The sequence below is a fragment of the Choloepus didactylus genome, chromosome 3, assembly GCF_015220235.1.
Source record: "Choloepus didactylus isolate mChoDid1 chromosome 3, mChoDid1.pri, whole genome shotgun sequence".
NCBI classification, from domain to species: domain Eukaryota; kingdom Metazoa; phylum Chordata; class Mammalia; order Pilosa; family Megalonychidae; genus Choloepus; species Choloepus didactylus.
In genome coordinates this window covers 159,805,955-159,830,682 of record NC_051309.1, presented here as the reverse complement: position 1 = coordinate 159,830,682, position 24,728 = coordinate 159,805,955, and the positions used below count along the sequence as shown (strand labels likewise).

Below are 24,728 nucleotides of genomic sequence, written 5' to 3'. Positions count from 1 at the left end.
TAAAATATACACATGATGTATACTTCAGCTGTCACCCAACTAAGCATAAAACTGCAAGGTAAAAGAAGGGGCACTTATTAAAAACATAAAGAACCAAGAGTGTCATTTGTTTCATAACCTGTCATAAAACAGATTATAATTTTTTGATCCTCAGCTGGGTGCTACCATTTCAAGCAAGTAAGATAACTATTTTTACAGCCTTGGTCTCCCTGGAAAATAAAAAGTCAAGAGAGGAGGACAATCATAAATGACAATGAAATAACAGCAAACTTTGTACATTTAGACCATGGTAAATGATTTGAGCACACAAGAAGAAACTTGGAGTAACTCTCTTGTCTTAGTTTTCCTGAGCTGCTATCACAAATACCACAAACTGGTTTGGCTTAACAAAGCTTTGAGGCTAGAAGAAGAACATAATCAAGACACTGGCAAGGCTTGCTTTCTCCTGGAGTCTGTAGCATTCCAGTGCACCACTCACTATCACTCCTAGTGATCCACTAGGAAAATTTTTGCTTCCTGTCCCTGTAAGTTTAATCTCTGCTGGTCTACAAGTCTTAGTTCCAAAAGGAGGAGCGCTTCCACCAGGAAACACAATAATTCCATTGAATATCTTTGTTATCTTCTCTATCTTATCCCCTTATCATATGACATAAGTTGTATTGTTCATTTCACAGTATTTAAGTTAAAGGAAATCAAGCTTAAGAGTTAATGTCGCCCTAGGAGTTGCACCCTATTCTGGAGAGATTTAGTGCATTTCTGGTTGTGCACAGAACAGCTGAGTATTGTTAGGTGAAATATATGTCTGTTATTGTTCTATATTTAGAGATAAAGTACAGTTTAAGGTGATGTACATAACTGCCAAGTTGACAAGGGGTGGACTGTGGAGGTTAGGTTCATATGTCAACTTGACCAGGTGATCTGGTCAAGCAAGCACTGGTTGGTTTATTAAATCATCTGTAGCTGGTTGGCTACAGCTATGGCTGATTATATCAACAAAAGGCGTGTCTTCCACAATGAGAGAATTCAATCACTTGGATTTAATTCAATCAGTTGAAGACTTTTAAGCAAGAAAGGTAGAGGACCTTCACTTCTTCTTCAGCTAGCCAGCAAAGTGTATCCTGAGGAGTTCATCGAACACCTTCATCGGAGTTGCCAGTTCACTGCCTGCCCTATGGAATTTGGACTCATGAATCCCCACAATTGCATGAGGCACTTTTATAAAATCTTATATTTACAGATATCTCTTGTTGATTCTGTTTCCCTGGAGAGCCCTAACTAATACAAGCTTTATTTCACACACACACCCCCCCCCCCACTGGGAAGCTTTGTGCAAGTCCTGAAACTCTCAGTGGTATCTTTGATCTTGTTCTGATGTTTCTGAGTAAGATATTTACCATTTACCATATCTGCTTGCTAAATTAATTCTGGTAGCTTTCTATCGTTCTCCTAATGGAGTTGGAATCAAGTTATGTAACACTTTTAACAAAGAGAACTGCAATTCATGCATCAGCAAACAGAAATAGATTGTTTGGAGAAGAATAGATCTTTTTGTTCTCTTACATTTTGCCCCCACCCTCCCTAGAATCTGCACTTAAAATAACCGAGAAGGAGATGGACACTGTTTTAGATATGGGAGATGAGCCATCAAGAGATTCACATATGCAGGAAGATGTAACTGATTATTTTTGGATATTCCGCTTTAAGGTTAGACCTTTGTGGGGGTCTTAACCTCCTCCTCAGCCCTTCTGTCCAGTGCTCTCAGGATCAGAAAATTCCTCCTTGTCCTTGCTAGCAGGGGAAACAAGTAGGGTAACAAAGGACTGATAACTCAGGTAAGAGCAGGCTACTTGAAAGGATTGGAGGAAATGGTTTTAAAGACCAAGGGACTAGGACCATGCTTGATGGGGGATAGGACTAGGAAAAAAGAGAGTCCAGGGAACAGGGACTCAGTCACGGCCACAGGACGGTCTCCAGTATACCACGAGTGAGGCTGTGAGCCTGGGAAAGGCAGTGGAGGTAAGATAACAAACTAAAGAAAATACTTTCAAGGTGCTTTTGCCCATTGACATCTGAATATATTGGTGTGTATTGAATGACAGCTCTTCAGAAAGAGGAAGGTGTGTGTGCATGTGTGTGTGTGTGCAAGTGTGTACCTGGAGGTAGGAAGGAACAGGTGATCCTTTCTGTCTCCTCTTTAGAGATCATCAGATGCCTCTAATTCTCTGGTGCAGGAGATAGGAAAGCAAACAGAATCATGCGAGGGACCAACTCAGCCGTAAGAACATTTTTATTTTCAGTTCCAACTAGTATCCCTTTCATGATAAGGGGAATAGTGCTTTAGATTCAGCTATCTGCTGAAAGGAGCAAGACTGACCAGTCATTAAATTCCAGAGAAATTGCTGGTCCAGACTCACTTGGGCTCCTTTAGACTTTACAGTGTGGTGAAGGCTTTTGATCTGCACCAGATAAACACGTTCTTCTTTAACACTCATTTACATTGGGGCTGATTAGTCACTTTGTGGATTTTCTGTATCTTTTGCTTTCTCTCCTTTTTGAAATTTTGGCCATTTCACTGTTCATTAGCAAACTCCACAAGAAGTAAAAGAGGAAGTAAAAGAAGATAAACTATAATCAATTACATCATATTATTTCTCTCTGATTTACGCTGATTTAGACAGGAGGAAAGTTGGACCTATTGGCCGAAAAGGTGGTTTGGGGCTTGTTTGTGACTTTCAATGATCCATTTTGTTCCCTAAGGGGAACTGACTTATTGCCTTTCTTGTAGTGTTTTGGGGAGAAGCCTGACCTTGTAAAATTTTATAGACTGGTGTTCTACTTCTTCCTCTGATTTGAGCTCAATGATCATTTCACCTTTTGGACCTCAGTTCCCCCAACTGCAAATTAGATGGGCTTATCTCCATGTGCCTAGAAAACTTCCACAGTACTATTGATCCACTAGCAGTTATGAAAATTCATTTTCACCAAAGAGTCTTTACTTATCCAGCTTCCTTGTTACCATTCAGCAGCATATCATAAGGTTGGTTGGAAGAGCAGCTTTTGCCATTGAATAGAACCAGAAATCTGGCCTTGCTCTCATTAAACCCTTGCTCCGTGACATGATCTGCCTTCCCCTACAGACCTCAAACCAGTTGCCTTTGCTATGCCTCGCTCTCCTTGGTTTTCAAGTAGTTACCAGAAGTCTTCTACCCTCATTATGGGGACCTGACTATCAAATCCACCACCCTAGGATCTCAAGACCTCATGGTATGCAAAAACTGACCCTTTCAGCCGCACAAGCCAAATGTTTGATGTTATTTCTACCTTTTTTAATCTTCTTTTTTTTCTTTCCAAATAATTGTGTTGCTTTGTGGAGTCTTTAGCCAGACAATGTGATTTTAGTCTGTTTTCATTATTTTCTAGGTATAAGCAAGGCATTATTTCAGAATCTTTGGGGACTCACTGTGTATCCTAATTCCAACTGATGGTATAATTTATTTTCTTTCATATGAACCAGTGTTCATAACCAACTATTTGGACTGATAAAATAAAAGAAACTTTCAGGGTAAATCCTTAACGTAATTAATTTATTTCCTGTCTCATACCGTATGCTCAATTGTTATAGAATACCAGATATATTTAAGTAAATAGAAAATTTCTATAATGAAGAGCAGAAAACTTTTATTGAAATGTAGATCATATACAATAGAAGTTATTTTTCCCATAAGAAAGTATTCATGATGTATAATTGTTTTCATTCCCCACCAATTGTTTGCCATTTTAGGAAATTTTGGTATTTAATTCTCAAACGTTTTTCACTTCTTAGATTTTTTAAATAATTATTACAAAATGTAACACGTCTATGCCTATTGCTAAGGATAACTATCAGTGGCTTCACTCTGGTTTCCTGAGGGCAAACTTTCCTTATCATGCATCAGACTAGATCCTCTTTCTTTGACATATTTTCCACTCTTTTTCTACCATACACTCTTCGTTTTCATTCTCTCTCTGAAAAGATGTATTGAAGTTTCTAAAGCTTTCAGACATACTGCCAAGAAGTGTGTCTTGAGAAATAGTTAGATGCAATGTGGGAAGTTTGATATCTTTGTAATGATAATTTAATGGCTGTACTACTTGATGTTAGGAAATTTCTCAAAGTAGTGGGAAGGAGATTACAATATGTGCAGTCATTAAGAATATCTGATAGGCATGGTATGAAACATATATTAAAATGTGTTCTGGCTTAAATTTAAAGCATTAGCTTAAACAGTTCTCTAGAGAATAAATAGTATCTTGACCTAGATTTTGATTATCTTTCATTCAGTCCCGAAGAAGACCTTCAAACTCACTTGCCTGAGGCACTCATGAGCTCCAGGTTTTTTGTGTTCATGAAAGAAAGATAAGAGTCACTCCTGAGAAGTGAGAAATCCAACAGCAAAACTCAGTGTAGGGGTACCTCTTTCTATCCTTTAACTAAATCATACTTTTGTGATATGTATAATTACCAACCCTAAGTTCCAGACCTGTATATCCATTTGCCTTCTTGACATCTTGCCCTGAATATCTGGATTTGCCCTCTCTCTTTTCCACATGAGAAACATAACTTTGCCTACCTCAGAATTCTCCATTTCAGTAAAGGCATCAGCATACCTCCAGCTGCTGAATCCATATATATGTCTAGCATTTGGTGGGCTCTGCCTTCAAAATTCTTCCTGAGTTTCGCCCCTTCTCACCACACTCCATTTCTACTACTCTAATCCAAGCCACCTCATTCTCTCAGCTAGACTAAAGAATGTAGCAGCCCTCCAAGAAGTTTCCCTGTCCACTCTTGTCACCCTGCAGTCCATCCTTCACAAGTAGCTGGGGAAATTTTAAACATGTCAAAAAGATTTTGTTGTTCTCTTGTTTAAAACTCTCTAATGACTTCCTAACACACTTACAATAAATCCGGTGTCATCACCATGGCTTAAGGTTCTACATAATCATCTCTCTACCTCATCTCAGACCTACTTCTCTCCCCTGGGATCACAACCCTCCAGTCAAATGTGTTTTCTGACTTTCAGGCCATGTGTTCATTTTCTATGCTGCACAACAAATCACCACAAATGTAACAGGTTAAAACAACACACATTTATTGTCTCATAGTTTCTGTGGGTCAGAAGTCCAGGCATGGCTTAGACAGATCCTCTGCTTAGGGTCTGGGGATACTGTAACTAAGAGGCTGGCTGGGACTGGGTTCTCAGCAGGAGGCTTGGCTAGGGAAACATCCACTTCCCCACTGGTATGGTTGTGAGAAACTTTCAGTTCCTTGTAGCTGTACAATCCATGGACACTTGCTTCTTCAAAGTCAGTAACAAAGAGACTAGAGTGCATCTGCCAGCAAGATGGAGACTTATATCACATAAAGTAATTGAAGGAGTGCTGTCCCATCATTTTTTCCATATTCTATTGGTTAGAAGCAAGTCACAGGTATCACCAACACTCAAAGGGAGTTGATGACACAAAGATGTGAACCCCAGGAGGCGGGAATCATGGGGGGTGGGCAACTTAATTGTCTGCTGGGTCACAGGCTGTTCCAGTTTACTAATGCTGCCATTATGCAAAACACCAGAAATGGATTGGCTTTTATAAAAGGGGTTTATTTGATTACAAAGTTATAACCTTAAGGCCAAAAAGTGTCCTTATTGTAATGCATCAACAGTAGGGTACCTTCACTGAAGGATGGCCATTGGCATCCAGAAAACCTCTGATAGCTTGGAAGGCATGTGACTGTTATCCTCTTCCTCCCAGGTTGCATTTCAAAATGGCGTTCTCCAAAATGTCAGTGTCAGCTTCTAATGGCCATCTTCAAAATGTGTCTCTCAGCTGCAGCTAGCAGTGAGCTCCTTCTGTCTGAGCTCTTATATAGGGCTCTAGTAAACTAATCAAGGCCCATGCTGAATGGGCAGGGCCATGCCTCCATGGAAATTATCTAATCAGAGCTATACCTACAGTTGGGTGGGTCACATCTCCATGGAAACAACCTAATCAACTTAATCAACACTAATACGTCTGCCCCCATAAGATTGCATTAAAGAATATGGCTTTTTCTGGGGGGCATAATATATACAAACTGGTACATAGGCCAAGACACCAACTCCTCTGCTCCCTCTCTGAAGTTTGCCTGTTCTAGTCCATCTTCCTGTGGTGCTCTTCCCCTCACCCTCCTGGAATCTCTGCCTGACTAGCTCCATCCAATCATTCATTCAGCTTTCAGCTCAAATGTTACCTTCACCTAGAAGCCTTCTCTAATGATCCAATCTAAACGAACATCCCCCAACACATACACAGCAAACACACACATCACTCTTCTTGTATTACCTTGTTTTCTTTTGTTTATAACTGTGAAATTATCCTGCTTATTTACTTATTATCTGTCTTCCACTCTCCACACCCCTTAGCACCACTGGTGTATAATGTCCAGAAAGCCCATTAGACTGGGGACCTGTGTGTCTTATTTACCCCCATATTTTTGGTCATTAGAATTGGCACACAGTAGGATAACTAATGCTGTTTGGTAAATTTAAATACTGAAATAAACAGCTTATTCATAATTTTGAATAAAATTGAATAATTTTGAAAAACTAAAGCAGTCAAAACCTTGTTCTAAAAATCAGTCTGTAAATATGACCCAGAAAAGTGTAAAATATAGTACTAGAAGACCGAGGTCTGAATTAAAATTTATAATCATATATAGCTTGGTATTTTAAAAGGATTATGAAGGAAAAGAATAGGACTTGTAAAATGTTTATTTCTGCAGCTATAATTTTACTCTTAATAGTGCAATAACTATTCACACGAGGGTTACATGAAAACATTTGCATAGTAGTTTGTCATCTTGTGACCCTTGCAACCATGAATCACAAAATATCAATTTAATTTAAATAATCCCTGTGTCTTTTCAAGTTGTAAAAATGGAGAAGTCAATGGTTGCAATACTTACTGGGGCAGCAAGGAGATGTTGAAGTTGGCTGCTCTGTAGTTTCATCGGAGGCAGTGTTTGGTGGAAACATCAGCTCAGTATCCAGCTTGCAGCCTTTAATATTCAGAAACAAATATCTATCAGTTCACCAAGAAGCAATCAGAAACTGACTTACAAGGAAGGGCAAGATGGCGGACTGGTGAGCCGTATGTTTTAGTTACTCCTCCAGGAAAGTAGGTAGAAAGCCAGGAACTGTGTGGACTGGACACCACAGAGCAATCTGACTTTGGGCATACTTCATACAACACTCATGAAAACGTGGAACTGCTGAGATCAGTGAAATCTGTAAGGTTTTGTGGCCAGGGGACCCGCACCCCTCTCTGCCAGGCTCAGTCCCGTGGGAGGAGGGGCCATCAGCTCTGGGAAGGAAAAGGGAGAACTACAGTGACAGCCCTTATCGGAAACTCATTCTACTGATCCAAACTCCAACCATAGATAGACTGAGACCAGACACCAGAGAATCTGAGAGCAGCCAGCCCAACAGAGAGGAGACAGGCATAGAATAAAACAGCACGAAAAACACCAAAATAAAAGCGGAGGATTTTTGGAGTTATGGTGAACATATAAAGGGGAAGGGCAGAGCTCAGGCCCTGAGGCTCATATGCAAATCCCAAAGAAAAGCTGATCTCTCTGCCCTGTGGACCTTTCCTTAATGGCCCTAATTGCTTTGTCTCTTAGCATTTCAATAACCCATTAGATCTCTGAGGAGGGCCCTTTTTTTTTTTTTTTTAAACCTTTTTTCTTTTTCTAAAACAATTACTCTAAGAAACCCAATACAGAAAGCTTCAAAGACTTGCAATTTGGGCAGGTCAAGACATGAGCAGAACTAAGAGAGCTCTGAGACAACAAGCAATAATCCAGTGGCTGAGAAAATTCACTAAAAACCACAACTTCCCAAGAAAAGGGGGGTGTCCGCTCACAGCCATCATCCTGATGGACAGGAAACACTCCTGCCCATCGCCAGCCCCATAGCCCAGAGCTGCCCCAGACAACCCAGTGTGACGGAAGTGCTTCAAATAACAGGCACACACCACAAAACTGGGCGTGGACATTAGCCTTCCCTGCAACCTCAGTTGATTGTCCCAGAGTTGGGAAGGTGGAGCAGGGTGAATTAACAAAGCCCCATTCAGCCATCATTTCAGCAGACTGGGAGGCTCCCTACACAGCCCAGCAGCCCAGAACCGCCCTGGGGGGACGGCACTCACCTGTGACATAGCACAGTCATCCCTCAACAGAGGACCAGGGGGTGCACGGCCTGGAAGAGGGACCCATTCGCAAGTCTCAGGAGCCATACACCAATACCAAGGACTTGTGGGTCAGTGGCAGAGACAAACTGTGGCAGGACTGAACTGAAGGATTAGACAATTGCAGCAACTTTAAAACTCCAGGATCACCAAGGAGATTTCATTGTTAGAGCCACCCCCCCTCCCTGACCGCCCAGAAACACACCCCATATACAGGGCGGGCAACACCAACTACACACGCAAGCTTGGTACACCAATTGGACCCCACAAGACTCACTCCCCCACTCACCAGAAAGGCAAAGCAGGGGAGAACTGGCTTGTGGAGAACAGATGGCTTGTGGACACCACCTGCTGGTTAGATAGAGAAAGTGTACTCCACGAAGCTGTAGATCTGATAAATTAGAGACAAGGACTTCAATTGGTCTACAAATCCTAAAAGAACCCTATCAAGTTCAGCAAATGCCAAGAGGCCAAAAAGAACAGAAAATTATAAAGCATATGAAAAAACCAGACGATATGGATAACCCAAGCCCAAGCACCCAAATCAAAAGACCAGAAGAGACACAGCACCTAGAGCAGCTACTCAAAGAACTAAAGATGAACAATGAGACCATAGTACGGAATACAAAGGATATCAAGAAGACCCTAGAAGAGCATAAAGAAGACATTGCAAGACTAAACAAAAAAATAGATGATCTTATGGAAATTAAAGAAACTCTTGACCAAATTAAAAAGATTCTGGAGGCGGGGCAAGATGGCAGACTGGTGAGCTGTATGTTTTAGTTACTCCTCCAGGAAAGTAGGTAAAAAGCCAGGAACTGCGTGGACTGGACACCACAGAGCAATCTGTCTTTGGGCATACTTCATACAACACTCATGAAAACGTGGAACTGCTGAGATCAGCGAAATCTGTAAGTTTTTGCGGCCAGGGGACCCGCGCCCCTCCCTGCCAGGCTCAGTCCCGGGGGAGGAGGGGCTGTCAGCTCCAGGAAGGAGAAGGGAGAATTGCAGTGGCTGCTTTCATCGGAAACTCATTCTACTGATTCAAACTCCAACCATAGATAGACTGAGGACAGGCACCAGAGACTCTGAGAGCAGCCAGCCCAGCAGAGAGGAGACGGGCATAGAAGGAAAACAACACGAGAAGCTCCAAAGTAAAAGCAGAGGATTTTTGGAGTTCTGGTGAACACAGAAAGGGGAAGGGCGGAGATCAGGCCTTGAGGCGCATATGCAAATCCCGAAGCAAGGCTGATCTCTCTGCCCAGGGCACCTTTCCTTAATGGCCCTGGTTGCTTTGTCTATTAGCATTTCAATAACCCATTAGATCTCTGAGGAGGGCCGTTTTTTTTTTTTTTTTTAAATCCTTTTTGCTTTTTCTAAAACAATTACTCTAAGAAGCTCAATACAGAAAGCTTCAAAGAATTGAAATTTGGGCACGTCAAGTCAAGAGCAGAAATAAGAGAGCTCTGAGACAAAAGGCAATAATCCAGTGGCTGAGAAAATTCACTAAACAACACAACTTCCCAAGAAAAGGGGGGTGTCCGCTCACAGCCACCATCCTGGTGGACAGGAAACACTCCTGCCCATCGCCAGCCCCATAGCCCAGAGCTGCCCCAGACAACCCAGTGTGACGGAAGTGCTTCAAATAACAGGCACACACCACAAAACTGGGCGTGGACATTAGCCTTCCCTGCAACCTCAGCTGAATGTCCCAGAGCTGGGAAGGGGGAGCAGTGTGAATTAACAGAGCCCCATTCAGCCATCATTTGAGCAGACTGGGAGCCTCCCAACACAGCCCAGCAGCCCAGAACTGCCCTGGGGGGACGGCACTCACCTGTGACATAGCACAGTCATCCCTCAACAGAGGACCCGGGGTGCACAGCCTGGAAGAGGGGCCCACTTGCAAGTCTCAGGAGCCATACGCCAATACCAAAGACTTGTCGGTCAGTGGCAGAGACAAACTGTGGCAGGACTGAACTGAAGGATTAGACTATTGCAGTAGCTTTAAAACTCTAGGATCATCAGGGAGATTTGATTGTTAGGGCCACCCCCCCTCCCCGACTGCCCAGAAACACGCCCCACATACAGGGCAGGCAACACCAACTACACACGCAAGCTTGGGACACCAATTGGGCCCCACAAGACTCACTCCCCCACTCACCAAAAAGGCTAAGCAGGGGAGATCTGGCTTGTGGAGAACAGGTGGCTCGTGGACGCCACCTGCTGGTTAGTTAGAGAAAGTGTACTCCACGAAGCTGTAGATCTGATAAACTAGAGATAAGGACTTCAACTGGTCTACAAACCCTAAAAGAACCCTATCAAGGACAGCAAATGCCACGAGGCCAAAAACAACAGAAAATTATAAAGCATATGAAAAAACCAGACGATATGGATAACCCAAGCCCAAGCACCCAAATCAAAAGACCAGAAGAGACACACCTAGAGCAGCTACTCAAAGAACTAAAGATGAACAATGAGACCCTAGTACGGGATATGAAGGAAATCAAGAAGACCCTAGAAGAGCATAAAGAAGACATTGCAAGACTAAATAAAAAAATGGATGATCTTATGGAAATTAAAGAAACTGTTGACCAAATTAAAAGATTCTGGACACTCATAGTACAAGACTAGAGGAAGTTGAACAACGAATCAGTGACCTGGAAGATGACAGAATGGAAAATGAAAGCATAAAAGAAAGAATGGGGAAAAAAATTGAAAAACTCGAAATGGACCTCAGGGATATGATAGATAATATGAAGCGTCCGAATATAAGACTCATTGGTGTCCCAGAAGGGGAAGAAAAGGGTAAAGGTCTAGGAAGAGTATTCAAAGAAATTGTTGGGGAAAACTTCCCAAATCTTCTAAACAACATAAATACACAAATCATAAATGCTCAGCGAACTCCAAATAGAATAAATCCAAAAAAACCCACTCCGAGACATATACTGATCACACTGTCAAACATAGAAGAGAAGGAGCAAGTTCTGAAAGCAGCAAGAGAAAAGCAATTCACCACATACAAAGGAAACAGCATAAGACTAAGTAGTGACTACTCAGCAGCCACCATGGAGGCGAGAAGGCAATGGCACGATATATTTAAAATTCTGAGAGAGAGGAATTTCCAGCCAAGAATACTTTATCCAGCAAAGCTCTCCTTCAAATTTGAGGGAGAGCTTAAATTTTTCACAGACAAAGAAATGCTGAGAGAATTTGCTAACAAGAGACCTGCCCTACTGGAGATACTAAAGGGAGCCCTACAGACAGAGAAACAAAGACAGGACAGAGAGACTTGGAGAAAGGTTCAGTACTAAAGAGATTCGGTATGGGTACAATAAAGGATATTAATAGAGAGAGGGAAAAATATGGCAAACATAACCCAAAGGATAAGATGGCCGATTCAAGAAATGCCTTCACGGTTTTAACGTTGAATGTAAATGGATTAAACTCCCCAATTAAAAGATATAGATTCGCAGAATGGATCAAAAAAAATGAACCATCAATATGTTGCATACAAGAGACTCATCTTAGACACAGGGACACAAAGAAATTGAAAGTGAAAGGATGGAAAAAAATATTTCATGCAAGCTACAGCCAAAAGAAAGCAGGTGTAGCAATATTAATCTCAGATAAAATAGACTTCAAATGCAGGGATGTTTTGAGAGACAAGAAGGCCACTACATACTAATAAAAGGGGCAATTCAGCAAGAAGAAATAACAATCGTAAATGTCTATGCACCCAATCAAGGTGCCACAAAATACATGAGAGAAACATTGGCAAAACTAAAGGAAGCAATTGATGTTTCCACAATAATTGTGGGAGACTTCAACACATCACTCTCTCCTATAGATAGATCAACCAGACAGAAGACCAATAAGGAAATTGAAAACCTAAACAATCTGATAAATGAATTAGATTTAACAGACATCTACAGGACATTACATCCCAAATCACCAGGATACACATACTTTTCTAGTGCTCACGGAACTTTCTCCAGAATAGATCATATGCTGGGACATAAAACAAGCCTCAATAAATTTAAAAAGATTGAAATTATTCAAAGCACATTCTCTGACCACAATGGAATACAATTAGAAGTCAATAACCATCAGAGACTTAGAAAATTCACAAATACCTGGAGGTTAAACAACACACTCCTAAACAATCAGTGGGTTAAAGAAGAAATAGCAAGAGAAATTGCTAAATATATAGAGACGAATGAAAATGAGAACACAACATACCAAAACCTATGGGATGCAGCAAAAGCAGTGCTAAGGGGGAAATTTATAGCACTAAACGCATATATTAAAAAGGAAGAAAGAGCCAAAATCAAAGAACTAATGGATCAACTGAAGAAGCTAGAAAATGAACAGCAAACCAATCCTAAACCAAGTAGAAGAAAAGAAATAACAAGGATTAAAGCAGAAATAAATGACATAGAGAACAAAAAAACAATAGAAAGGATAAATATCACCAAAAGTTGGTTCTTTGAGAAGATCAACAAGATTGACAAGCCCCTAGCTAGACTGACAAAATCAAAAAGAGAGAAGACCCATATAAACAAAATAATGAATGAAAAAGGTGACATAACTGCAGATCCTGAAGAAATTAAAAAAATTATAAGAGGATATTATGAACAACTGTATGGCAACAAACTGGATAATGTAGAAGAAATGGACAATTTCCTGGAAACATATGAACAACCTAGACTGACCAGAGAAGAAATAGAAGACCTCAACCAACCCATCACAAGCAAAGAGATCCAATCAGTCATCAAAAATCTTCCCACAAATAAATGCCCAGGGCCAGATGGCTTCACAGGGGAATTCTACCAAACTTTCCAGAAAGAACTGACACCAATCTTACTCAAACTCTTTCAAAACATTGAAAAAAATGGAACACTACCTAACTCATTTTATGAAGCTAACATCAATCTAATACCAAAACCAGGCAAAGATGCTACAAAAAAGGAAAACTACCGGCCAATCTCCCTAATGAATATAGATGCAAAAATCCTCAACAAAATACTTGCAAATCGAATCCAAAGACACATTAAAAAAATCATACACCATGACCATGTGGGGTTCATTCCAGGCATGCAAGGATGGTTCAACATAAGAAAAACAATCAATGTATTACAACACATTAAAAACTCGAAAGGGAAAAATCAATTGATCATCTCAATAGATGCTGAAAAAGCATTTGACAAAATCCAACATCCCTTTTTGATAAAAACACTTCAAAAGGTAGGAATTGAAGGAAACTTCCTCAACATGATAAAGAGCATATATGAAAAACCCACAGCCAGCATAGTACTCAATGGTGAGAGACTGAAAGCCTTCCCTCTAAGATCAGGAACAAGACAAGGATGCCCGCTGTCACCACTGTTATTCAACATTGTGCTGGAAGTGCTAGCCAGGGCAATCCGGCAAGACAAAGAAATAAAAGGCATCCAAATTGGAAAAGAAGAAGTAAAACTGTCATTGTTTGCAGATGATATGATCTTATATCTAGAAAACCCTGAGAAATCAACGATACACCTACTAGAGCTAATAAACAAATTTAGCAAAGTAGCGGGATACAAGATTAATGCACATAAGTCAGTAATGTTTCTATATGCTAGAAATGAACAAACTGAAGAGACACTCAAGAAAAAGATACCATTTTCAATAGCAACTAAAAAAATCAAGTACCTAGGAATCAACTTAACCAAAGATGTAAAAGACCTATACAAAGAAAACTACATAACTCTACTAAAAGAAATAGAAGGGGACCTTAAAAGATGGAAAAATATTCCATGTTCATGGATAGGAAGGCTAAATGTCATTAAGATGTCAATTCTACCCAAACTCATCTACAGATTCAATGCAATCCCAATCAAAATTCCAACAACCTACTTTGCAGACTTGGAAAAACTAGTTATCAAATTTATTTGGAAAGGGAAGATGCCTCGAATTGCTAAAGACACTCTAAAAAAGAAAAACGAAGTGGGAGGACTTACACTCCCTGACTTTGAAGCTTATTATAAAGCCACAGTTGCCAAGACAGCATGGTACTGGCACAAAGATAGACATATAGATCAATGGAATCGAATTGAGAATTCAGAGATAGACCCTCAGATCTATGGCCGACTGATCTTTGATAAGGCCCCCAAAGTCACCGAACTGAGCCATAATGGTCTTTTCAACAAATGGGGCTGGGAGAGTTGGATATCCATATCCAAAAGAATGAAAGAGGACCCCTACCTCACCCCCTACACAAAAATTAACTCAAAATGGACCAAAGATCTCAATATAAAAGAAAGTACCATAAAACTCCTAGAAGATAATGTAGGAAAACATCTTCAAGACCTTGTATTAGGAGGCCACTTCCTAGACTTTACACCCAAAGCACAAGCAACAAAAGAGAAAATAGATAAATGGGAACTCCTCAAGCTTAGAAGTTTCTGCACCTCAAAGGAATTTCTCAAAAAGGTAAAGAGGCAGCCAACTCAATGGGAAAAAATTTTTGGAAACCATGTATCTGACAAAAGACTGATATCTTGCATATACAAAGAAATCCTACAACTCAATGACAATAGTACAGACAGCCCAATTATAAAATGGGCAAAAGATATGAAAAGACAGTTCTCTGAGGAGGAAATACAAATGACCAAGAAACACATGAAAAAATGTTCAGCTTCACTAGCTATTAGAGAGATGCAAATTAAGACCACAATGAGATACCATCTAACACCGGTTAGAATGGCTGCCATTAAACAAACAGGAAACTACAAATGCTGGAGGGGATGTGGAGAAATTGGAACTCTTATTCATTGTTGGTGGGACTGTATAATGGTTCAGCCACTCTGGAAGTCAGTCTGGCAGTTCCTTAGAAAACTAGATATAGAGCTACCATTCGATCCAGCGATTGCACTCCTCGGTATATACCCGGAAGATCGGAAAGCAGTGACACGAACAGATATCTGCACGCCAATGTTCATAGCAGCATTATTCACAATTGCCAAGAGATGGAAACAACCCAAATGTCCTTCAACAGATGAGTGGATAAATAAAATGTGGTATATACACACGATGGAATACTACGCGGCAGTAAGAAGGAACGATCTGGTGAAACATATGACAACATGGATGAACCTTGAAGACATAATGCTGAGCGAAATAAGCCAGGCACAAAAAGAGAAATATTATATGCTACCACTAATGTGAACTTTGAAAAATGTAAAACAAATGGTTTATAATGTAGAATGTAGGGGAACTAGCAGTAGAGAGCAATTAAGGAAGGGGGAACAATAATCCAGGAAGAACAGATAAGCTATTTAACGTTCTGGGGATGCCCAGAAATGACTATGGTCTGTTAATTTCTGATGGTTGTAGTAGGAACAAGTTCACTGAAATGTTGCTATATTATGTAACTTTCTTGGGGTAAAGTAGGAACATGTTGGAAGTTAAGCAGTTATCTTAGGTTAGTTGTCTTTTTCTTACTCCCTTGCTATGGTCTCTTTGAAATGCTCTTTTATTGTATGTTTGTTTTCTTTTTAACTTTTTTTTTTCATACAGGTGATTTAAAAAAAGAAGGGAAAGTTAAAAAAAAAAAAAAAAAAAAAAAAAAAAAAAAAAAAAAAAAAAAAAAGGGGAAAAAAAAAAAAAAAAAGATGTAGTGCCCCCTTGAGGAGCCTGTGGAGAATGCAGGGGTATTCGCCTACCCCACCTCCATGGTTGCTAACATGACCACAGACATAGGGGACTGGTGGTTTGATGGGTTGAGCCCTCTACCATAAGTTTTACCCTTGGGAAGACGGTTGCTGCAAAGGAGAGGCTAGGCCTCCCTGTATTTGTGCCTAAGAGTCTCCTCCTGAATGCCTCTTTGTTGCTCAGATGTGGCCCTCTCTCTCTGGCTAAGCCAACTTGAAAGGTGAAATCACTGCCCTCCCCCCTACGTGGGATCAGACACCCAGGGAAGTGAATCTCCCTGGCAACGTGGAATATGACTCCCAGGGAGGAATGTAGACCTGGCACCGTGGGACGGAGAACATCTTCTTGACCAAAAGGGGGATGTGAAAGGAAATGAAATAAGCTTCAGTGGCAGAGAGATTCCAAAAGGAGCCGAGAGGTCACTCTGGTGGGCACTCTTATGCACACTTTAGACAACCCTTTTTAGGTTCTAAAGAATTGGGGTAGCTGGTGGTGGATACCTGAAACTATCAAACTACAACCCAGAACCCATGAATCTCGAAGACAGTTGTATAAAAATGTAGCTTATGAGGGGTGACAATGGGATTGGGAAAGCCATAAGGACCAAACACCACTTTGTCTAGTTTATGGATGGATGTGTAGAAAAGTAGGGGAAGGAAACAAACAGACAAAGGTACCCAGTGTTCTTTTTTACTTCAATTGCTCTTTTTCACTCTAATTATTATTCTTGTTATTTTTGTGTGTGTGCTAATGAAGGTGTCAGGGATTGATTTAGGTGATGAATGTACAACTATGTAATGGTACTGTAAACAATCGAAAGTACAATTTGTTTTGTATGACTGCGTGGTATGTGAATATATATCAATAAAATGATGATTTAAAAAAAAAAAAAAAAAAAAAAAAGATTCTGGACACTCATAGTACAAGACTAGAGGAAGTTGAACAACGAATCAGTGACCTGGAAGATGACAGAATGGAAAATGAAAGCATAAAAGAAAGAATGGGGAAAAAAATTGAAAAAATCAAAAAGGACCTCAGGGATATGACAGATAATATAAAACATCCGAATATAAGATTCATTGGTGTTCCAGAAGGGGAAGAAAAGGGTAAAGGTCTAGGAAGAGTATTCAAAGAAATTGTTGGGGAAAACTTCCCAAATCTTCTAAACAACATAAATACACAAATCATAAATGCTCAGCGAACTCCAAATAGAATAAATCCAAATAAACCTACTCTGAGACATATTCTGATCACACTGTCAAACACGGAAGAGAAGGAGCAAGTTCTGAAAGCAGCAAGAGAAAAGCAATTCACCACATACAAAGGAAACAGCATAAGACTAAGTAGTGACTACTCAGCAGCCAACATGGAGGCGAGAAGGCAGTGGCACGATATATTTAAAATTCTGAGTAAGAAAAATTTCCAACCAAGAATACTTTATCCAGCAAAGCTCTCCTTCAAATTTGAGGGAGAGCTTAAATTTTTCACAGACAAACAAATGCTGAGAGAATTTGCTAACAAGAGACCTACCCTACTGGAGATACTAAAGGGAGCCCTACAGACAGAGAAACAAAGAAAGGACAGAGAGACATGGAGAAAGGTTCAGTACTAAAGAGATTCGGTATGGGTACAATAAAGGATATTAATAGAGAGAGGGGAAAATATATATGACAAACATAAACCAAAGGATAAGATGGCTGATTCAAGAAATGCCTTCACGGTTATAACGTTGAATGTAAATGGATTAAACTCCCCAATTGAAAGATATAGATTTGCAGAATGGATCAAAAAAAAATGAACCATCAATATGTTGCATAGAAGAGACTCGTCTTAGACACAGGGACACAAAGAAATTGAAAGTGAAAGGATGGAAAAAAATATTTCATGCAAGCTACAGCCAAAAGAAAGCAGGTGTAGCAATATTAATCTCAGATAAAATAGACTTTAAATGCAGGGATGTTTTGAGAGACAAAGAAGGGCACTACATACTAATAAAAGGGGCAATTCAACAAGAAGAAATAACAATCATAAATGTCTATGCACCCAATCAAGGTGCCACAAAATACACGAGAGAAACACTGGCAAAACTAAAGGAAGCAATTGATGTTTCCACAATAATTGTGGGAGACTTCAACACATCACTCTCTCCTATAGATACATCAACCAGACAGAAGACCAATAAGGAAGTTGAAAACCTAAACAATCTGATAAATGAATTAGATTTAACAGACATATACAGGACATTACATCCCAAATCACCAGGATACAAATACTTCTCTAGTGCTCATGGAACTTTCTCCAGAATAGATCATATGCTGGGACATAAAACAAGCCTCAATAAATTTAAAAAGATTGAAATTATTCAAAGCACATTCTCTGACCACAATGGAATACAATCAGAAGTCAATAACCATCAGAGACTTAGAAAATTCACAAATACCTGGAGGTTAAACAGCACACTCCTAAACAATCAGTGGGTTAAAGAAGAAATAGCAAGAGAAATTGCTAAATATATAGAGACGAACGAAAATGAGAACACAGCATACCAAAACCTATGGGATGCAGCAAAAGCAGTGCTGAGGGGGAAATTTATAGCACTAAACACATATATTAAAAAGGCAGAAAGAGCCAAAATCAAAGAACTAATGGATCAACTGAAGAAGCTAGAAAATGAACAGCAAACCAATCCTAAACCAAGTAGAAGAAAAGAAATAATAAGGATTAAAGCAGAAATAAATGACATAGAGAACAAAAAAACAATAGAGAGGATAAATATCACCAAAAGTTGGTTCTTTGAGAAGATCAACAAGATTGACAAGCCCCTAGCTAGACTGACAAAATCAAAAAGAGAGAAGACCCATATAAACAAAATAATGAATGAAAAAGGTGACATAACTGCAGATCCTGAAGAAATTAAAAAAATTATAAGAGGATACTATGAACAACTGTATGGCAACAAACTGGATAATGTAGAGGAAATGGACAATTTCCTGGAAACATATGAACAACCTAGACTGACCAGAGAAGAAATAGAAGACCTCAACCAACCCATCACAAGCAAAGAGATCCAATCAGTCATCAAAAATCTTCCCACAAATAAATGCCCAGGGCCAGATGGCTTCACAGGGGAATTCTACCAAACTTTCCAGAAAGAACTGACACCAATCTTACTCAAACTCTTTCAAAACATTGAAGAAAATGGAACACTACCGAACTCATTTTATGAAGCTAACATCAATCTAATACCAAAATGAGGCAAAGATGCTACAAAAAAGGAAAACTACTGGCCAATCTCCCTAATGAATATAGATGCAAAAATCCTCAACAAAATACTTGCAAATCGAATCCAAAGACACATTAAAAAAATTGTAAACCATGACCAAGTGGGGTTCATTCCAGGCATGCAAGGATGGTTCAACATGAGAAAATCAATCAATGTATTACAACACATTAAAAATTTGAAAGGGAAAAATCAAATGATCATCTCAATAGATGCTGAAAAAGCATTTGACAAAATCCAAAATCCCTTTTTGATAAAAACACTTCAAAAGGTAGGAATTGAAGGAAACTTCCTCAATATGATAAAGAGCATATATGAAAAACCCACAGCCAGTATAGTACTCAATGGTGAGACTGAAAGCCTTCCCTCTAAGATCAGGAACAAGACAAGGATGCCCGCTGTCACCACTTTTACTCAACATTGTGCTGGAAGTGGTAGCCAGGGCAATCCGGCAAGACAAAGAAATAAAAGGCATCCAAATTGGAAAAGAATAAGTAAAACTGTCATTGTTTGCAGATGATATGATCTTATGTCTGGAAAACCCTAAGAAATTGACGATACAGCTACTAGAGCTAATAAACAAATTTAGCAAAGTAGCGGGATACAAGATTAATGCACATAAGTCAGTAATGTTTCTATATGCTAGGAATGAACAAACTGAAGAGACACTCAAGAAAAAGATACCATTTTCAATAGCAACTAAAAAAATCAAGTACCTAGGAATAAACTTAACCAAAGATGTAAAAGACCTATACAAAGAAAACTACATAACTCTACTAAAAGAAATAGAAGGGGACCTGAAAAGATGGAAAAATATTCCATGTTCATGGATAGGAAGGCTAAATGTCATTAAGATGTCAATTCTACCCAAACTCATCTACAGATTCAATGCAATCCCAATCAAATTTCCAACAACCTACTTTGCAGACTTGGAAAAGCTAGTTATCAAATTTATTTGGAAAGGGAAGATGCCTTGAATTGCTAAAGACACTCTAAAAAAGAAAAACCAAGTTGGAAGACTTATACTCCCTGACTTTGAAGCTTATTATAAAGCCACAGTGGTCAAAACAGCATGGTACTGGCACAAAGATAGACGTATAGATCAATGGAATCAAATTGAGAATTCAGAGATAGACCCTCAGATCTATGGCCGACTGATCTTTGATAAGGCCCCCAAAGTCACTGAACTGAGTCATAATGGTCTATTCGAGAAATGGGGCTGGGAGAGTTGGATATCCATATCCAAAAGAATGAAAGAGGACCCCTATCTCATCCCCTACACAAAAATTAACTCAAAATGGACGAAAGATCTCAATATAAAAGAAAGTACCATAAAACTCCTAGAAGATAATGTAGGAAAACATCTTCAAGACCTTGTATTAGGCGGCCACTTCCTAGACTTTAAACCCAAAGCACAAGCAACAAAAGAAAAAATAGATAAATGGGAACTCCTCAAGCTTAGAAGTTTCTGCACCTCAAAGGAATTTCTCAAAAAGGTAAAGAGGCAGCCCACTCAATGGGAAAAAATTTTTGGAAACCATGTATCTGACAAAAGACTGATATCTTGCATATATAAAGAAATCCTACAACTCAATGACAATAGTACAGACAGCCCGATTATAAAATGGGGAAAAGATATGAAAAGACAGTTCTCTGAAGAGGAAATACAAATGGACAAGAAACACATGAAAAAATGTTCAGCTTCACTAGCTATTAGAGAGATGCAAATTAAGACCATAATGAGATACCATCTAACACCTATTAGAGTGGCTGCCATTAAACAAACCGGAAACTACAAATGCTGCAGGGGATGTGGAGAAATTGGAACTCTTATTCATTGTTGGTGGGACTGTATAATGGTTCAGCCACTCTGGAAGTCAGTCTGGCAGTTCCTTAGAAAACTAGAAATAGAGCTACCATTCGATCCAGCGATTGCACTTCTCAGTATATACCCGGAAAATCGGAAAGCAGTGACATGAACAGATATCTGCACGCCCATGTTCATAGCAGCATTATTCACAATTGCCAAGAGATGGAAACAACCCAAATGTCCTTCAACAGATGAATGGATAAATAAAATGTGGTATATACACACGATGGAATACTACATGGCAGTAAGAAGGAACGATCTCGTGAAACATATGACAACATGGATGAACCTTGAAGACATAATGCTGAGCGAAATAAGCCAGGCACAAAAAGAGAAATATTATATGCTACCACTAATGTGAACTTTGAAAAATGTAAAACAAATGGTTTATAATGTAGAATGTAGGGGAACTAGCAATAGAGAGCAATTAAGGAAGGGGGAACAATAATCCAAGAACAGATAAGCTATTTAACGTTCTGGGGATGCCCAGGAATGACTATGGTCTGTTAATTTCTGATGGATATAGTAGAAACAAGTTCACAGAAATGTTGCTATATTTCTTGGGTTAAAGTAGGAACAGGTTGGAAGCAAAGCAGTTATCTTAGGTTAGTTGTCTTTTTCTTACTCCCTTGTTATGGTCTCTTTGAAATGTTCTTTTATTGCATGTTTTTGTTTTAATTTTTTTTTTTTTCATACAGTTGATTTAAAAAAAAAAAAAACCAAGGAAAAAAATATGTAGAGCCCCCTTGAGGAGCCTGTGGAGAATGCAGGGGTATTGGCCTACCCCACCTCAATGGTTGCTAACATGACCACAGACATAGGGGACTGGTGGTTTGATGGGTTGAGCCCTCTACCACAGGTTTTACCCTTGGGAAGATGGTTGCTGCAAAGGAGAGGCTAGGCCTCCCTATAATTGTGCCTAAGGGCGTACTCCCGAATGCCTCTTTATTGCTCAGATGTGGCCCTCTCTCTCTAGCTAAGCCAACTTGAAAGGTGTAATCACTGCCCTCCCCCCTACGTGGGATCAGACACCCAGGGGAGTGAATCTCCCTGGCAACGTGGGATATGACTCCCAGGGAGGAATGTAGACCTGGCATCATGGGACGGAGAACATCTTCTTGACCAAAAGGGGGATGTGAAAGGAAATGAAATAAGCTTCAGTGGCAGAGATTCCAAAAGGAGCCGAGAGGTCACTCTGGTGGGCACTCTTACGCACACTTCAGACAACCCTTTTTAGGTTCTAAAGAATTGGGGTAGCTGGTAGTGGATACCTGAAACTATCAAACTACAACCCAGAACCCATGAATCTCGAAGACTATTATATAAAAATGTAGCTTATGAGGGGTGACAATGGGATTGGGAAAGCCATAAGGACCACACTCCACTTTGTTTAGTTGATGGATGGATGAGTAGAAAAATAGGGGAAGGAAACAAACAAACAAACAGACAAAGGTATCCAGTGTTCTTTTTTACTTCAGTTGCTCTTTTTCACTCTAATTATTATTCTTGTTATTTTTGTGTGTGTGCTAATGAAGGTGTCAGGGATTGATTTAGGTGATAAATGTACAACTCTGTAATGGTACTGTGAACAATCGAATGTACAATTTGTTTTGTATGACTGCGTGGTATGTGAATATATCTCAATAAAATGAAGATTAAAAAAAAAACAAAACTGACATATACTAACCAAAATTTAAAAAAGACTAGTTTGCACACCATTTCATCAATTCATGTTCAAATTTGTATTTGACTGTTTCCTCAGGACATAACTTCCTATTTTACTGTGAAAAACAAATAATAGATCAGAAAGTCCACTGGTGATCATAAATGGAGTCAAATGCCATTAAAAAACATATCAGCCAGGCCTTGGCCTTCTGTAGGATTGCACTGCATTATTCTAGGAAGGTCACCGGCTGGATGATGGGAAATTGCCACTGGAGTCAGTCCCCTGGTTCTCCAGACACTGCTGGAGGACACACTTGACAAATTCTTCCTCGTTCACTGCTTTCTGCTATTTTTTTCAATCATGGCATTATCTCTTCTAGTCAACTTCTATTTCAGTGGAATTGATTATATGCACAATTTTCTAAAATTACAACTAAGTCTTTATAACCGTAATTTCTCAGTCTGAGCAAACACTTTCACAAACCATTTCATATGTTGGGCTACTTTTACAGAAGCTTAATCTTTCTCATGATATGTTAGTTTTTGTAGTGCTGAGTTTCATTTAATAATAACCTCTTTCTCTCCCTGTTCTCAAGCCCTTGGGATATACCTTCTTGGATGCCTGTAGATTCCTATGAATCAACTATATGCATTGCCTTTACCTGGTTAAATAATTGCTTGCTTAGATGGTTTTGGTGGCATTAACAAGGAAAACAATGAAAAAAAGGTTTTCATTATAAATTTCATCAATATTTTAGAAGAATAAGCTGTTGGAAAATATCTGCAATTTTCTATCATCATTTTCAATCTTTTCTCTCTGGAACAAGAGATGATGAAGAGGAAATGGAAAAGCTGACCAAAAAAAAAAAAAAAAAAAAAAACCAAAAAGAATTGGGTGTCAAATTTCTAGAAAATATTTTATTTTAGCAGTGAAATATGACATTGATGTGCTTTTCTGGAACGTATGAGTTCAATGACTTACAAGATGAGCTATATCTGTTGAGAACACTTACAGAGGTAATTGATTTGATCTTGAGCAGCACTGCTATTTCCATCTCATCCCTCAATCCAAATGTTTAAAAAAAAAAGAGGTGATGTGCAGAATTTTTGAGGCCTATTTTATATTTCAAGTGAGATGCTTTTTTTTTCATTAGGAAACTAGTAGGAATTATCAATCCAGCAAGATTCTCCTTTTACAAAAATATGCCTCTATCTCTGAATTCCGTGCAAAATTAAGTGTATAAAATAAGTTCCTTTTATTAGTGGCAAGCTCTTATTCAGTTAAAACAGCCTAGTCAGCTATCCTTTTGTACCCCTAAGGGTCTCTTCTTCCCATAAAACCTCCCAGCATTTCAAAAGCAGTCCTGGGATCAGAGAAGAGGAAGGTTTGGGGCTGCAAAGAGATGGAAGAATCACTTATTGGAGCAATGACAGTCAGGAATTTTGGAATCATTCTCCTTTTGCAAAATAATAAGCTATTTCTATGTTTTCCTTTTTAATTCATCACTCATGTTAATGCCGTGCCTTTCTAAATGAACTAGAAAAATAGTGTGTGATTCTAGGTGTTGGGATTGGCATAGGGCAAGCCTGAGCAACAAGAGCAGCACACCAGGAGTGTCAGGGGGCAGGAAAGGGGAGCAGCAACGATTCCAGTGGTGGAACCCAGGCTGCACAGGGTGCTGAGACCATGTTGTTTTTTCCAGAGAGAGGAAGTTAGCGAAAGATACAATCATGAAGGGCAAGTGCAAAGCTATGAGCAGCACATTAATAAGGTGAAAGATGCAGAACAGTTTGATCAGATGATATTAGAAGCTTCAATAATAGATATAGTTTGCTAATCAAAATGATTGCTATTGTCAGTAGGTGGTAGCCAATCCGATGAGATGTAGACCATATTAATGATGTGATTTGGAAGTGTCAAGGGAAAACCACTTACCTTCAAACGGACCATTCCCATCT

The 24,728-nt window shown here is 39.4% G+C and overlaps 1 protein-coding gene across 5 annotated transcripts in view; it reads left to right on the top strand.

Annotated features, from left to right (window-relative positions):
• The first annotated feature begins 1,613 nt into the window (after nt 1-1,613).
• TTC29 (tetratricopeptide repeat domain 29) overlaps nt 1,614-24,728 on the top strand; it is a 323,750-nt gene continuing 300,635 nt past the window's right edge. For 2 of the 5 annotated variants that reach the window (XM_037830766.1, XM_037830770.1), the window contains exon 1: nt 1,614-1,704. The gene's annotated coding sequence lies outside the window, so the exon portion shown is untranslated. Of the gene's footprint in view, nt 1,705-1,737; nt 1,833-1,900; nt 2,017-24,728 lie in introns of those variants that run through there. The other 3 variants (XM_037830769.1, XM_037830768.1, XM_037830767.1) reach the window with 3 other exon arrangements.